Source organism: Eleutherodactylus coqui, chromosome 1, assembly GCF_035609145.1.
Source record: "Eleutherodactylus coqui strain aEleCoq1 chromosome 1, aEleCoq1.hap1, whole genome shotgun sequence".
NCBI lineage: Eukaryota > Metazoa > Chordata > Amphibia > Anura > Eleutherodactylidae > Eleutherodactylus > Eleutherodactylus coqui.
In genome coordinates, this window is record NC_089837.1 from 479,589,882 (window position 1) to 479,607,885 (window position 18,004).

General features: G+C 49.5%; 1 protein-coding gene across 1 annotated transcript in view; it reads right to left on the reverse strand.

Annotated features, from left to right (window-relative positions):
• Window positions 1-17,538, reverse strand: part of RNF41 (ring finger protein 41) — a 49,764-nt gene extending 32,226 nt beyond the window's left edge. The window contains exon 1 of the mRNA XM_066585290.1: window positions 17,389-17,538. The gene's annotated coding sequence lies outside the window, so the exon portion shown is untranslated. The remainder of the gene's footprint in view (window positions 1-17,388) is intronic.
• Between the last annotated feature and the right edge of the window lie 466 nt (window positions 17,539-18,004).

Consider the following 18,004-nt stretch of genomic DNA (forward strand, 5'->3'; position numbering starts at 1 on the left):
CGAGTTGGGAGGCAGAAGGAGAATGCGGAAGACGCCAGTTATATTGTATAATTTTGTGTCATCTGCAAATATTGATATTTTGCTGTGCAGCCCCTCTACCAGGTCATTGATAAATATGTTGAACAGAGTGGGGCCTAATACTGAACCCTGTGGCACCCCGCTAGCGACTGTGGTCCAATCAGAGTACGAACCATTTATTACCACCCTCTGTTTTCTATCATTGAGCCAATTTTCTACCCACTTGCACACATTTTCGCCCAGTCCGAGCTGCCTCATTTTGTTTATTAGCCTATTATGTGGCACAGTGTCAAAGGCTTTAGAGAAGTCCAGATATACAAGATCAATAGATTCTCCCTGGTCCAGCTTAGAGCTTACTTCATCGTAGAAACTGATCAGATTTGTCTGACATGAGCGACCCTTCATGAATCCATGCTGGTGAGGAGTTATTCCCTTGTTCTCCTTGAGGTACTCATCGATGGCGTCTCTCAGAATCCCCTCGAAAATTTTTCCCGTTACTGAAGTGAGACTTACTGGCCTGTAGTTACCAGGCTCACTTTTGCTCCCATTTTTGTAAATTGGAACCACGTTGGCGATGCGCCAATCCAACGGTACTACACCGGTCTTGATAGTGTCTAGAAATATTAGGTATAGCGGCCTAGCTATCTCGTCACTTAGTTCCCTTAGTATCCTTGGATGTAATCCATCTGGGCCCGGCGATTTATCAATTTTAGTCTTCTTTAGTCGCTTCCGCACCTCCTCCTGCGTTAGGTATGAGATATTTTGTGATGGGTTCATTTTATTCCCCTGCATCTCGTGTGGCATTTCCTTTTCGTTTGTGAATACACTTGAGAAGAAACTGCTTAGTAGATTTGCTTTCCCTTCGTCATCATCAATGATTTCTCCTGCATTCTTTTTTAAGGGCCAGCGCTCTCCCTGCAAATCCTTTTGCTGTTAATATAGTTGAAAAATAGCTTCGGGTTGTTTTTGCTCTCTTTGGCGATCAGTCTTTCTGCTTCCTCCTTGGCAGTTTTGATCTTATCTTTGCATATTTTGTTTTTTTCCCCTGTATGATTTTAGCGCTTCTTCGCTGCCTTCTTGCTTTAGTAGTTTGAACGCTTTCTTTTTTTCGTTTATTGCCCCTCTTACCGTCTTGTCGAGCCACATTGGATTACATCCAGAAGTTACAGGGCTGGTCCAGCTACAAGAATAGTGACTAATTAACACAGGATTTGTTATTCTATAGGTCATAGCATTCCTCTCTACTGATCACAGCGGACATAAGACTGATCACCAGATTGGAGCGATTCGAGGCATGTTAGGCAACATCCCGTTCAATGCAAGAATGTCACACAGCAGCCTACAAAGAAAGAATCCCACCCATCTCTGTAGTCTATACCAGCTTTATACAAAGTAGTAAGGTACCTTAAGTCCTCCCCCACACAGGCGTTGCAGGAAGTGCCACTTTGCCGCTCTGGACTCTTTGTCCCGTGCAGCTGCTGCTCTGCCGCTGTGTTTACATGCATCACTTCCGCAGTAAACACAACAGACTTCCCTACAACTTCCAGCATGCATCGATCTTGTTTAGCGCCAGCTCTGTAGCTCCGCCCACAGATTACAGGTCCTGCAATTTACCAGCACCAACCTCAGTGCCAAAGATCACCTGCTGAAGCAGCAGCCAGGAGGTCCAGCACTCAAAGCTGTACATGATCAATACAGGACAGTGCTTCCGCTCCTGTCCTCCCATCATGCACTGCTCACAGGAAGCTGGAGGAAGTAGCAAAGATGAAAAATATCTCCACTTCCTGACGATTTGTCCAAGTGGAGGGTCATGTGACAGATGGAAAAATGAAGGAAGTAGCTGGACCGGGAACAGTGAACCTATCATACAGTGACTTATTGTGATGATGTACATTAGACTTTAAAGTGTTAATCTGCGCCTGGAATACCTTCACACAGGCAGATCGCTGCCAGAATAAACCACTCGAACAAGGTGATTATAGGTTACTGTCGGCTCATGTTCACACGGCCCCCCCACAGGGCGAAGAGCGAGCAGTCACTCAGGTGTTCCGATTCGGCTCACTGAAACAGAACGACCGCTGAGCGGCTCCTCGCTCCGTGTAACCAGGAGTCACTCCATCTCTAAGCAACTGCCTGTTCGCAGTGAACAGAGGTGGGCGGCTGAAGACGTCTCCAGCCCACTCCACCTCCATTGTCTAACAGACTATCGCTCCCGGGTAAAGTTACCTTAAACTGCAGCACTGCGGGAAAGTAAACAGAGACCTGTTGGACAATTTAATTGCAGCCTGAAACACGGTGGCAAAAAAAGATGCCTGCAGCTCAAGGAGGAGCGACTGGACAGAGCTACAGCAAAATTATTGAGTGTGTTCAGATTATTTTTCAAGAATGTGACTAAAACAAAAAAAAGTCAAAACCATTTAATCCATTGTTGCTCCAGCACCTTGGCTGTAGCAGCCCCTGACAATCTTCGTTTACTTTGCTCGGTAACGACCTCTGCATTAATGCCTGCATGATGTGAGAAAAAGCTGCAAGAAAAAAAAAAAAAAAAAAAAAAAAAAAACACTATGTAAGGCCCCCTGCACACGGGCGGAAATTCCACAGCGGGATTTCCCACAGAATTTCCGCCCGTGAAAGCTGCCATAGGATTGCATTAAAAAAAGCGCAATCCTATGCAGACGGCCACGATTTGTCCACGTGAAATCAAACGTGGAAAACAAATCGTGGCATGTTCTATTTCTGTGCGGGGCTCGTAGAGGCCGCACAGAAATGTCACTCCCGGTCTGCCGGCCCCCTCTCTGTGCATGCGCCGGAAGGCAGCCGGCACATCAGAGAGCTGGAGCCATGAGAGAAGGTGAGACCCGCACTGGTCCCTGCAGGGGTGCGGGTCGGGTCGCAGGCGGCGCAAGTTAGGAATGTGTAAAGCCAAAAGCCCACAGACGGGATTATCGCTGCGGAATTCGCAGCCACATACCTGCAGCAAAGTCCGCCCATAGACATGCAATGGTAAATGATTCTCCCCTGTCCATGAGCGGAAACCAACTGCGATTTTCCACTCGTTGGGAAATCGCAGCATGTTCTAATCTGTACGTTAAAAAAAAAAAAAACAAAAACAAAAAAAACAAAAAAACAAATCACACAGACGGCTTGCATTGCAGTCAATGGAAGCCGTCCGTCCTGTGATACTTCTGCTGTGAGCAGTGCGGAAGTATAGAGGGAAATCGACTAGAGTTCATCCCGCAAAAAAAATGAAAAAAAGCCCTTTTAGAGCTCAGTCTATGTAAAAATAAAAATATTCTTGGATAAAGGGCGACACTACAGCAAATCTTAAAAAAAAGGTTTGCGTGTACAATAATAGCAGAACAAAAACCCTGTACAAACTCTGTATGGCCGCTGTTCTGCTGACCTAATAAAGTTATGGCATTTATTTTGCACACTGAAAGACATAAAAATGAAATCCAAATGACAAAAGACAAAAAAAACAAAAAAACACAACAACCCCCCCTCCCCCCCCCCAATCACCCTAAAATAAAGTCTACCCAAAATTGATGGCATTACAAAAAATAAATACAACTTGTCCCACAAAAAAAACAAGCCCTCATATGCCTATGTCACCAGAAAAATTAAAAAGCTATGGCTCCTGGAAAAGAACTGAAGAATCAGTTGGTCATTAAGGTGCAAACAGGCTTCTTCACTAAGGCCTCATGTCCACGGGTAAAATCAGGCCCGCTACGGATTCGACAGGGAGAATCTGCAGCGGGTCCCTCCTGCCCCGCGGACATGGGCGCTGAAAATAGGAATTTAAAAGAATTTACTCATCCGGAGCGGGCGGGGAAGGTCTTCTCTTCCTCACGGCCGGATCTTCTTTTTCGGCCGGAGGATGAAGTCGTCACGCCGGCGGCACGGCGCGCATGCGCCGGGCACATCCGCCGAGCCGAAGCAAGAAAGATCCGGCCGTGAGGAAGAGAAGACTTTCCCCGCCCGCTCCGGCTGAGTAAATTCTTTTAAATTCCTATTTTGGTCTCCCGCGGATCCGGACGGCTTCCATAGGCTTCAATAGAAGCCCGCGGGAGACCCGCACGAAAATGGAGCATGGTCCGGATTTTTTCATGCTCCATTTTTTTAAAATCACTTTTATTGACCATCCGCGGGTATTTATCTACCCCGCGGGTGGTCAATGCATCCCTATGGGGTGCGGATCCGCGGGCAGGAGAAGAGTTAAAATCTGCTGCGGATTTTAATTCTTCTTTTGCCCGTGGACATGAGCCCTAAGGGGTTAACAGATGCATATTCCTACTGATAGGCGGTACGTCTTGTAGACCTTGCAGACGTTTCCTAACCATTGCTGCAGCCCAATACACCCCAATGGCAGTGTCCCCGGTCAGAAGCATGAAAGGTCCGAGGTGTTGCCTAGACCTCCGAATTCCCCACATCTGTCTGATCGAGCATCTGTGGAACGTGCTGGAAAAACAAGTCTGACCCACGGCGGCCGCACCTCAGAAGACGGGGATTTGTGCAGAAATTTGTACAGTGCATGTAAAGTAAAGCAAGGAAATCTTGCAGATAGTCACTTAGCTCCATTTTGGGGGTATATAGCCCCAACACGGAGCGGTGAGTCTGCAGGTCACCACACGGGCACACTAGGGTAAGAGTTGGCTCAGAGCAGACAACTGGTAAGAGCTCTTCATCGGAGTGTGGTCAAAGAAAAAAAACAATTAGTGGTCCATACACATTAGAAAGTTAGGTAGCATGCCCAGCAGCTAAACTCCAGCTTAACAGAACCAATAAGATGCCTTCTGGGTGCCCATACAAACTGCACTAACTGCATGCAGATCAACGCTAATTGTCGGGTGGCATATGTAATTGCCATTTAAGACAATAAGCCAACCAGCAATTAGCTAAAAGCAGAAAGCCTCGTTTTAAAAAGGGGTTCTCCAGGACTCTATTATTGATGACCCATTGTCATTGTGGGCAGAGCTGGGAGCAACAGCGCTGTCAATTGTGCAGTGGCTTAGGTTGGTATTGCAGGTGCAGCTCCCAATTGAATTAAGTGGAAATTGTGCTTGTACTAGGGACTGCACTAGGGACCGAGCCGTACCCAACAACGGCAGCTGATCAACTGGGATCAATATATTCAGACCCCTGATAATAGGTCACCAAAAGTAGAGTCCTGGAAACCCCCTTTAAAAAAAGGATTCTGTCACCGGGTTTATGACGTTTGACTGGGAGCTGAGCTCTCAGTCATGGAAGCGGCCGTGATGGGCCCTCCTCGCCCACCGCATGCAGAGTGACATAAAAGGCGATGTGAACGAAAACTTCCTGCAGGCTTAATCTAATTTAATTAATAACCTATTATATTTTTTAATTTTGAGTCAGAGAATTAGTGAGATCTACCGATTCCAGAGCCCGTGTACAGCTCAACATATGCAACTGTATCTCCTAGTATGACACTATGTTGTGTAACACATGCCAGTATGGTGCGAACATAGCCTTCTGCTCACATCATCCTGGCATATGCTACACAACATAGTGCAACATGCCAGTGCGGTCCAACAACTGGCGTGTACGCAGCCCCCACATTTTTGTTTTTGGTTGCGTTTTGCAAAACATGTAATTTACTAAACGCTGACAGCTGCGGGTGAAGCGTTTTATTATATGAACAAACCACCCCACGCCACGCTGCCACCGACCCCAAAGCCATATTACTAGAGACTTCACGTCTGCCTGCAACAGATTAGCCCAAAAGAAAACAAAATGCTGCTAATTGCTGCAGCCGAAGTGAGCAACAATCCAGATGTAATTTACATTCACACAGAACCAATTTATACAAATTACATTTTTATTCCAATCCCAGAGCTTCGCAGAAGAGATCGGCACAAACTTCAGGGTGCTGTGAAGATGCGCAAGCCAAAATGTGAATAAATCCCAAGGCTATAGTCACATGAGCGAGCGTCTGTGTCATCCGCGGAGTTGGATGCAAAAATCGGGCACGACGTCCGTGTGCCATTTGATAACACTGGCCAACACATATTTTGGTGCAGAGCATTTGATAGCTGATATAAGGTATATTTCGTGTGCAAATTTCAAATATGCCATGCATTTTTCCCTATCAGCTCTAGCTTCTGTGATATAGGCACCGACTGAATTTTATTACCCTATTCCATATTACACATACGATCAATATAATTAAACAAATACCATACAAATTAGTGTTATTTTCTACAATATCGTGATGCAAGGAACAAAACAAAGTGGACTATGTAACAATTTCCTATTCCAAATAATGAAAATGAAACCATAAATGAAACGGACAATAGTTTAGGTTTCTTTTATGGGACATTCGGGAATGAACTTTGGTAAGAGAGTCTCTTTGCAAATTCCAGCAGTAATCAGCCATCATATGTTTATCCCATCATCCATTGCATGGTAGACCTGTTTCACGAAGTCTGATATAGGTTTTCTATTGTCTTGTAGGGTATATTCCCCACAGATGTAGCAAAATACATTTAGGTGATTTAAACCAGGGGTCCCCAACCGCCGGGCCGCGGCCCGGGGCCGGGCCGTTGGGTGCTTAGCGCCGGTCCGCGGCACCGCCGGGAACTTTTACTCTAAACACAAGGCCCGCGGGCCGAATCCGGCCCGCTGCCTTGTGCTATGTGGCCCGCGGCGTGCCGACGCCGCTGACCACCGAAGCGATTACCAGCGAGGGCGCCGCAGCTCCCCGCTGGTAATCGCGCTGATGCCGGCGCACACTGACGTCTGTGCAGCCAGGATACTCTTCCCCGAGTCCCCTGCTCATTAGTTCCGCAGGAGAGGACTCGGGGAGGAAGCGTTCCGGGCTGACGTCAGGGCAAGCAGACAGAGAGCGACAGCAGGGAGGAGGTAAGTCTATGGGTTGGGGGGCTACTTATTACAGGGGAAGGGGCTGCCAATTACTGGGAGGGCTGGTTATTACTGGGGGCTACTTATTACAGGGGAAGGGGCTGCCTATTACTGGGGGGGGGGGCTGGTTATTACTGGGGGCTACTTATTACAGGGGAAGGGGCTGCCTATTACTGGGGGGGCTACTTACTACTGGGGGACCTGCTTATTACTGGGGGGTTGCTTACTGGGGAGGGGGGAGGGGGTGTGCTTATTACTGGGGGGTGGGGGCTACTTATTACAGGGGAAGGGGCTGCCTATTACTGGGGGGGCTACTTACTACTGGGGGACCTGCTTATTACTGGGGGGTTGCTTACTGGGGAGGGGGGAGGGGGTGTGCTTATTACTGGGGGGAGGGCTACTTATTACAGGGGAAGGGGCTGCCTATTACTGGGGGGCTGCCTATTACGGGGGGGCTGCCTATTACTGGGGGGGGACCTGCTTATTACTGGAGGGGTTGCTTACTGGGGGGGCTGCTTATTACTGGGGGGGGGGGGGCTACTTATTACAGGGGAAGGGGCTGCCTATTACTGGGGGGGGGGGGGGGGCTGCTTATTACTGGGGGGAACCTGCTTATTACTGGGGGGGGGGTGTTCTTATTACAGGGGAATGGGGTTGCTTATTACTGTGGGGGCTGGTTATTACTGGGGGGGGGACCTGCGTATTACTGGGGGGGATTGCTTACTGGGGGGGGGCTGCTTATTACTGGGGTGGGGACTACTTATTACAGGGGAAGGGGCTGCCTATTACTGGGGAGGCTGCCTATTACTTGGGGGGGGGGGGCGCTGCCTATTACTTGGGGGGGGGCGTTGCCTATTACTGGGGGTGGGGCGCTGCCTATTACTGGGGGGGGACCTGCTTATTACTGGGGGGGGGACCTGCTTATTACTGGGAGGGGACCTGCTTATTACTGGGGGGGGGAACCTGCTTATTACAGGGGGAGGGGCTGCTAATTACTGAGAGGTGGGGGCTGTCTATTACTGAGGGATGGGGGCTGTCTATTACTGGGGGGGGGGGGGGGAGATAAATTATATGCTGCCCTATGTGTGTTCTGGGGGGGGGGGGATTATACACTACCCTATGTGTGTACTGCCAGGACATTCTAATGTCATAACTAAATAAGAATGCACTAAACTCCAACCCCCTTCATAACCCCGCCCCCTATAACCAAAGCCCCGCCCATGTCCCGCCCAACCCTGCCGGGCCTTGTAAAAATGGTCTTGCTTGAAGCCGGTCCCTGGTGCCAAAAAGGTTGGGGACCACTGATTTAAACAACTTCTCCGACTGGTAGAGGCCATCATGTGTATAAACTTTCAAACAACACAACCACAGGTGTATCGCTAGGGGGAGCAAGGGTGGCGATTCCCACCCGCCCCTTGCGATCAGGGGCCCAGCGACCCCAGCGATATAGAGATTGCATGCTGAGTGCTTGGCTGGCTGGTCACCAGCAGGAAGGGATGCCAGCAGAAGATCACCCCAGGTGTCCTGGAGAGGAGAGGACAGCCGCTGCTATCACTCACCTCACAGCCGTCTCACACAGACCCCCACTGGGGGAGCCAACAACAGCATCCAGGACCTGTGATGATGTCACCAGTGATCACATAGTACCCTTGTGTGTGTATACTCTAGTGTGTGTGTGTGAGAGTGGCCTAAGGGGCTGCAAACAAATTTTCATGTAGCGTAGGAAATGCATCATATTTGGAAAGATTACACTAAGGCCTCATGTCCACGGGCAAAGTAAGAATTAAAATCCGCAGCGGATTTTAACTCTTCTCCTGCCCGCGGATCCGCACCCCATAGGGATGCATTGACCACCCGCAGGGTAGATAAATACCCGCGGATGGTCAATAAAAGTGATTTAAAAAAAAAAATGGAGCATGAAAAAATCTGGACCATGCTCCATTTTCGTGCGGGTCTCCCGCGGGGACGGCTCCCACGGGCTTCTATTGAAGCCTATGGAAGCCGTCCGGATCCGCGGGACACAAAAATCAGATTTTACTCACCGGCTCCGGTTCTTCTCTTCGCCGCGGCGCCATCTTCTCTCAGTCGTGGCCGGATCATTTTGCTTCGGCCCGGCGCATGCGCGGGGCACGTCACCGGCGTCATCATGCACATCCGCCGAGCCGAAGAAAGAAGATCCGGCCGCGACGAGAGAAGATGACGCCACAGCGAAGGAAGTATCCGGAGCGTGTGAGAGGTAAGTTAATTCTGATTTATTCCTATTTTCAACGCTCATGTCCGCGGGGCAGGAGGGACCCGCTGCAGATTCTACATGGAGAATCCGGAGCGGGCCTGATTTTCCCCGTGGACATGAGGCCTAAGGCCTCCTTCCCACGAACGGATTTCCGCCGCGTAATTCGCGGCGAAAATCCGCTGCGTTGCCCGCAGCTATTAGGTTCTATTGAACCTAATAGCACAATGCTCACGATGCGTAATTCCACCGCGGAATTACGCACCGCGATTTCTCCCGTCCTCACCCGCAGCATGCTCTATTTTCTGCGGGTGAGGACGGGCTGTACGCACTGACGGCTTCCATTGCAGTCAATGGAAGCCGTCCGTTCACGCTATCTCCCGCTGTAACCAGCGGGAGATAGCGTGAACGGACGGCTTCCCGCCCACTGCCGCGCGTCATATGACGCCATATGACGCGGCCGGCCGCGTCACGTGACGCGGCCGGCCGTGCACGTGACGCGGCCGGTGACGCGGCGGCGGTGGGCGGGGAAGCGATTTCACGCTATCTCCCGCAGGTAAGTATAGGGGCTCTGGGGGGCGCCGTGACGGGCTTCACTGCGTAATATTACGCGGCGGACCCCGTCACGCTCGTGGGAAGGAGGCCTAAGGGGTTAGATGATGTATGGAAATTTGTTTTGCAGCTGTATGCAGCATGATTTAGGAAGGGGGGGGGGGGCCCCAAGCTGAACTTTTGCACCCGGGCCCCTGAGCCTTTGGGTACGCCCCTGAACACAATGATTGTATAGTTACAACACTCCACAACACCTTGGACGATAAATGTACACAACTGTTCCTCACTACCGGCCGGGACAAAGTAAATGTACGAATAAGATTGGTGATGTGACGCGGCATGGCTGGCCATGCGCATGTGCCGAAACTATAGCTGATTGAGAGAAACTGTTTGCATATTCGTAAATAATAGGCCAAATATACAATAAATCAGTTGTAACATTCCCGGCACCAAAAAATGTTTTCAATTTTGTTGGCCAGTGTAATCAGTGTCCTCAAAAGGGAGTCCATCACCAGTAGGCCAGGCTGACACGGGTGGTTTTGGATTTCAGGTTCCGCAATCGCGATCTGCAGTAACAGGCAGGCATTGAAAGGCATGCATTTTCATTTTTGTTCATACGCACGGATCCGAGTTGTGTATACCCGGTCTCGAGTCATCCGGGCAGTGCCTGCAGCTTCCCGAGTCACTGCATCGCTGCTCACATCTTACAGCCCAGGCATGGTGAAGTTGGTGTATACATACACCTCAACTCACTGCGTATGCATGAAGACACGAGCAGAAGGCCTCACTGCGTATGCATGAAGACACGAGCAGAAGGCCTCACCGCGCATGCATGAAGACACGAGCAGAAGGCCTCACCGCGCATGCGTCATATTGAACACAACAAGTGCTGCCATCAGGAGTCGGAGGGGGCACGACTAGTCGGCTGATGCAACGACTCGGGAAGCTGCCGGATCTCTGCAGTGAGCCTATCTGACAGATAGGCTCACCGCGGAGAATCGCAGCATGCTGCGATTTGGCGACTGCGAGCGGAGAATCGCTATGATTCTCCGCTTGTGGACAGGGGGGCTGCGCTTTCCATTGCAACTCTATGGAAAGCGTTCACCGTGGCCGGATTATCGCCGCGGGGAACGCAGTGAAAATTCGCCCATGAACAGGAGCCCTGAGGCCGGTCTCACACGTCCAGATTTGAATAGCAGAATCCGCGCTCACCGTCCGCATGGACAATCCAAGATATAACACGGGCAGCGAAAGGCATGCATTTTCATTCATACTCCAGGATATAAATTGCGTATTCTGCAAGCGGAAGAAAAATGGCTTTATTTTGCGGCGGAATCCACACAAACAGCTTCCGTTTAAGTCAATGGAGGCATCTGAGCGCAGGCGACAAGCAATTAACTTTGCATCATCGCGGGAAATACAAACAAAGAAGAGCATCATCCAATGTGGGCACCAAGCGCCGTTTATACCATTGCATCTTATCACATATGTTCCATTTAGCAAATGACTAATTAAATGCCAACCCTAAGGGCTCAATCACACGGGCGGACGTCAGGCTGCACATTTGCTGTTTTGTACATTCCCATTGCCTTTATTGGGGATTACCCGCATAATATGCGCCAAAATAGGTCATGCTGGGGTTTTTTTCATGCGCCCTATAGAATTCAATGGGCTTTTAGCACCGTGTATTACGTGGTTAATACCTGGCAACATTCGCCTGTGTGAATGAACCCCAACTATAGTCAGATACTAGTCATAGGAAAGAACAATTCTGTAGTTAGTCTGCTAGAGTCACTGCAAAGTATCACAGGGCGTTCTGATCTATACTCTGTACTCCTGTGACATTAGGCTTGGAGAAACATTTCTGGACATATTGATTCTAGGCTGTGAATTTAGGATTCAGAGCGTTTTAGTTTTTATAGAAATACATTTCTAGTATATATGGAGGGATTGACTAATTTAAAGGGATAGTCACACTTTTCTAACATTGCAGTAGGAGGACGAAGTATGTGGTAAAGCAAAAGACCCGCATCCTCTCCTCCCGTTGCGTGCCGCTCCTCCCCTTACTGTGATGGCGGCACCGACGTGGGTCATTTATCCGTGCGACCGCTGCAGCCAATGGAAGGCCTTCAGGGAAGTCATCAGTGAAGTCCTGTAAACCTTCCTCAGTGCTTCTGCGCAAAGCATTTTTTAAAAATTTTCAAATCTCCTGCTTTCCCGAAGATCTGTGGCATGTCCGCAGTGACAGCTGCAGGTGCGGTGCGGATCGGACATCTTCCATTGACTTTAATGGAAGCCGTCTGACATTTTTGAGCAATCATTTTACATAAATTACTAATGGGTACTTATGCCCATTACTACTTTATCAGCTTCATGTGCGTGCAAATGAGCCTCCCGGGGCTGTTGCAGAACTCAGCAGGAGGTCTGCGTTCTGTAATTAGCTCCATTGTTCAGCCAGGGGCTGCTCAGAGAAAACAATGTAATCTTTAGCTGCTGTGTAGATAACGCCTAGGGGCTACACAGAGAATGCAATGTTATTTCTTTCTCCCAGTGTGCGGTCTGAACCATGGTTTTTATGCTGATCTAAAAATCATCGTTCAAACGAAAAGTGCATAATGGTAGCATTTACAAATGATTATTGCTCAAAAGCCATCGTTTTAACGAATTTTGAGCGATAATCGTTGCGTGTAAATGGGGCTCAAGTCTCCTCTCAGGCTTTTTTGCAAGCTAAACATTCCCAGATCCTTTAACCGTTCCTCATAGGACATGATTTGCAGACCGCTCACCATCTGGGTAGCTCTTCTCTGAGCTTGCTCCAGTTTATCTTTTTTAGGCCGCCTGCACACGGGCGGAAATCCCGCCACGGGATTTCCCGCGGGATTTCCACCACTGAAAGTTTGCATAGGAGTGCATTACAATACGCACTCCTATGCAGACGGCCGCGGTTTGACCGCGGCATGTTTTATTTTTGTGCGGGGCACGCACTCACCCGGCCGCCGGCTCCGGTCTGCACATGCGCCGGCTGCGCGGCAGCCGGCACATGAAAGAGTCGGGGCCGCCAGGCGCGGGCGAGTACGCGCTCGTCCCTGCAGGCTCTCGGGTCGGGTCCCGCGGCGAGAATTCTCGCTGCCGGATCCGACCCGCTCGTGTGCAGGCGGCCTTAAAGTGGGGGTGCCCAGAACTGGACACAGTATTCCAGATGAGGTCTGACTAAGGAAGAGTAGAGGGGGATAATTAACTCACGTGATCTAGACTCTATGCTTCTCTTAATACAAATGTGTTTGCCTTTTTGGTGGCTGCATCGCATTGTTGAGGGTTGGGAAGAGACCCTACATAAATTAATTTTTAAAAACTTCCCCTGGGTGGCCCTTTAGTTTTTTGCAGCATATTGTGATGTATTTTTACAGTGTTCATCCGGTATAAATATTGTTAGCTTCACTATTCGGGCCATTATTAGAGCACCACATTTATTTAGCCTTTTAATGTTTAAACAGCTTACGGTGCTGATAAACAGGAATATTTTATAGTGCGGGTTGTTACAGATGTGGCAATACCAGTTGTGTAGTTTGCCAAGATTCGGGTTTTTAAAATGAGACAAAAGTGTAGCCACAATAGAATTAACTAATGTTCTTTTCCAGTTGAATAAACACAGCTCAGGGTAATCAGTGGGGGGCTTAGGAGCATTACCAAGCCTTTAAAAATTGATGGCCCATCAATATCTGATTAGTGGGGTCTGCTGCTTGGGACTCCTGCTGATCAGCAGATTGAAGGGGATGTGGCGCTCCTGCTGCAACATCTAAATGTTTACATCTGAGCCCCATCCGTTAGGAGTGCTACAGGCTTGTGCCATTGGCTTCAGTGGGACAAGCCTCTAGTACTCAGGACAGCCGCTGAAAACAGGGTCTTCTGAGTACTGAGCTGTAACGCTTCCACAAGTGCCATGGCCCCTTCAGTCAGCTGATCAGTGGGGATCCTAAGCAGCAGACCTCCATTGATCAAATATTGATTGCCTATCCTGAGGCTAGGATATTTTTAAAGGCTGGATAACCCCTTTATAGGGAAACAACCCCCAGGTTCTGCAGCAAAAAAAGCCAAAACAGGGCATGATGCTAGCACAATGGCTAACTGCTTTAGACACATTCTTAAAAATATCCAAATATGAAGTGATCCTCTATCCACAGTGCTTGGCAATATTCAGCACTTGCATTGAAATATGCATGCACACCACCGCTCTGTTCATGCGGGGACCTTCAGGAACCCCATTCTTGGGGTCAGCGAGAGCACCAGCAGTCAGACCCCCATCGATCTTCAAGAAGTGCATGCATCCAAGCACTTAGCAAGTCCTACAGAATAATGTCCGAAAAAACCGACAACAGGTTCCCTTTAACCAGTAATCAAAAGAGTAAGACATGGACTGTGTAAAGCCCCGTGTGCGCTGTGTATGGTCCACAAAGCCTATGGTAGAATACCTCTGTAATAAGAGCATGTGATGGAACATGCCACAACTATATGGAAACAGTGAGGAAACCCACCTATGCATAAAACCCTAGGCAGGCGGAGGACGGTTTGTGCCATCAGCTACACAGACAATCCTTCCTATAGAAGGGGCTCCGCACCATGCAACAATCCACAGACCCTGCAAGCGCTGCTTCCATCGGATGTTGTTCCACCATTAACCAGGATCCTGGTACGGATCGGCTGCTATGGACATGTATACGGCACTGAGCACCACTGCAGAGATTGTGGACCACTAGAAGTACTCACAAAAGTAAAAAATAGGCGAATGGCACAGAAGAACCCAATTGCCTTACCCTGTATGTCACACTATGGACAGGAGCGGTGCATGGGTTCTAATCTGATGAACTTGTTTGTGTCACCTTGGTGAGTAATTAAAGGGGTTTCCAGGACTAAGATATTGATGACCTATCCTTAGGACAGTTCATCATCAGATGAGTGAGGGTCTGCCAGCCAGGACCCCCCACTGATCAAAGAGGCCACGGCGCTCAGGTGGCCTCCAATGTCATATTCATTGGTCTCATAGCCCAAGAGCAGATCAGCCCCAGTCAAGTCCCCCACGGATCTGGTGTTGGTAACCCTCCTGGGGATCGGTTATCAATATCAGAGTCCCAGAAAGCATCCTCCACAGAAAGTACAATTGCTGGAGCAGTCAAGTGGAACTACAATGGTTAAATCTGGAGGTGGACTGGCCATTTTATTTCTTGATCTCTCCTTATTACACATTTACTTGCTCCGGTCTTGTTACCTCAAGGTGATTTGCTACAGGGACTGAAGGAGACCATCTGACAATTTAAAGGGGTTTCCAGAACTGTAATGTGGAGGACATATCCGCAGTATCAGGTCAGAGGGGGTCTGGCACCTCGCTATAGCCAACACAGCTTTATACACTGCAGCCCCCAGAAGGGTACAGCAAACTCCGTCACAATCACCTGAGCTGGTGGTACCATCTTGGGGGGCCGGTGTACAGAGCTGAGCTAGCGGCAGCGCACAGCAGATCATCAAGGGTGTCAGGCGTCAGACCCCCACTGATCCGAAATTGATGACTTAGTCTGAGGAAAAGCCATCATTATTAGGGTTATTTACACGGGACGATTATCGCGCAAAAATTCATATATTTTGAGGTTTGATTCGGAGCTGAACTCCAAACCCAGAGGCTGCCCGGAGACTGGCGGCTCACCTCCCCGTTTGTGAACAGGCGCAGGAGCGGTCAGTCTTTCGGCAGCGGGCCCGCCCCTGGGACTCAAGGCTCAGCTCCAAGTCTAGCTTCAAATAGCATTTACGGCTCGTTCAAACGGGCGTTCTTCGGTCCATACGCCGATTCCCTGCGTATTTTTGCCTGTCCGTTCATGCGCTTAAATACTGCGTTACCCGCGGCATAAATCTGATGACAGAATCCCTTTAGAGCCCATTAGTAGGATCAGTAAAAAGGTGTGTTGGTGGGCACTACGACCGCTCACACCGACCGCTTTTCCCCACGGCGTCCCGAGCGCCGCGCTAATCTCGGTACAATGCTCCTATTGATTTCAATGGGGCCTCGCAGACCGGTGCTTTAACGCTGCCATTTTTGCGCTCTTTTTTTAAACGCACCTCATTACCCATCACGATGATGGATGCGTTAAAAAGCGCTGTCAAACACTGTACCGTGCGTTCAAACACACTCTTCGAAATGGCAGGAAAATGTTGCGGTTTCGAGCGACATTTAACTAAATGCATGTGTGAGAGTTGCCCAAGGGTTCACTCCCACGACGCATGGGGGCTGCATACTCGCACGAGCGCGGTGTGTAACGGCATTATACCGCTGTCTGAGCCGGCGTATCGGCGCGTGTGGCCACGTATCTCGCACACGCTGTCATGCGCAGTCGGACTTGCTTTTTTAAATTCCCCTCTGTCGCGCAGTGACATTGCGTATAAGTATCACACGCACAGTGTAATTGCATACGTACGGCGTTTAATACGCACCCATAGAGACCAATAAGGCCCATCGAGTGGGCTACGCGGTAAAATAGAACTTGCTGCGTTTTTTTTTTTTTTTTACTTGCATATAATACAAGTGGATCGGATCAACGACAATCAGCGGCCGGTCACCGACTCATCCACCACGTACAACGCCGCTACATTACGCTCTCACCAGCGCATATTTGTCATTCACAGAGCTAAAAGCTCATTGGGCCGTTTAGACGTGAGTTTTTATTACACACGAGAAAAAAAAAACAGCTTGTCCTTACTTGGCTCGTAATAAGCCCATTATAGGCTAAAGGGGTAAAAAAAAAAAAAAAACGCACGTTCCATGCGTATTTAGCCATAAGGGGTTAAATTATATTTTCTTGCGTCTAGAAGAAGCTTAGTAGCCCGAGTGCTTGTAGACGAGCCGACGACCATCCGAACGCACGACACTAGCCCGCCCGGCCCGTTTATACCGTTGGTTCGCGCAAAAGCAAGAATGTTACGAGTCGTTCTGCCTTTCCCATTCGCCGTACAAGCGAACAGGGGAGACCGGACAAGCGCTGTTTACACCGAAAGATTAACAAGGTTTATTTATTTATTTTTTTTACAGCGGCATAAAATGAACGACGAGTCTAAAAGAATCAATTCTAGTTCGCGGTTGGCTCACGCGATTGTTCGCTTTCGCTGCGGCTAAAAAGCGCCTTCCAAGGCCGTAAGACTATGCTGCTTCAGCGGCTCCAGGACGCATTGTTTATACCTGACACATCCAGAGGCCTCGGCGGGGTCCATTGTGCGAACGTATCAGATGCGCCGTTTTCCGGTATCGCGCAGTCGTAAATTGATCATTATTATGGTGTGCGACAGGACGCGGCTGATCCCCGCCTGCGCAATGGAATACATGCCCTGCAAAGAAAAAGCGATGCATGCACAACACACAGCGCCGCGGTCATACGTGTGCAGCACCAACACGCTTCAACCAACAACTTCATACATGTAGCCATTCTAAGCAGCAGCAACAATCTACAGAATTGTTACAGAGTAGCAGAACAAGTCGGAAGCTCCTGCGACAAACCATTAACTTCTGCCGCCATGTACACTTTCCCAAGTGCCTTCCTTCCCCCGCAGGTGACCCCGTGCCCGGCCGAGCTCCGCATACAACAGCATGGACTCGGACTTTCGCCCACCTGCCCGAAGATTTACTTCCTTCATGCCCGCTAATAGCAGCACCGACCCCCGCAGGAACTTACCGTGACCAGCCCCGACCCCAACGGAGCGGACACCGCCTCCCCCGGGGGCAGGGAGTCTCCGTTTCCCGGATGCTCCGTCTCTCCGTTTACCCCTGACAGAAGCTGACGCCACCACCGGTCTCTGAGCTCTGCTGCTACGCAACCCACAGCCAAGTCACGCCCCGTCCGCTCTGTGACTGATAGGAGGCATTAACCAATCACACGTTAGAATTCTGAAAAGTGGGCGTTGTTTTTGGGACTCTTTGACCAATCATCGACGAGAAGGGCAAAAAAAAGGCGGGGGGAGTAAGGCATGGATGTGTCCTAAGAGAAGGGAAAACCTTTAACTCATTCCTGAGCGCGTGACGTCAGAGGAACTCCCGACCAATCAGAGTGTAGTTGCTAGTCAATTGTTTCCTACGTCACCTGTGCGTGCGCCCATAGAGTTCTAATTACGGCGCACTGTAAATTCTGGACGCCATCTTGGTTCTTACCATTCATTAGGTGTAGTGCGGGGGGGAGTGGGATACCTCATCTTAGAGGGGGAATTTATTATTTCAGGCTGTAATATGTATTGATTGCAGCTTTTCGCTATGAGGTACACGACCAGTCTCCACCGCTTCAGTACGTCAGTGCA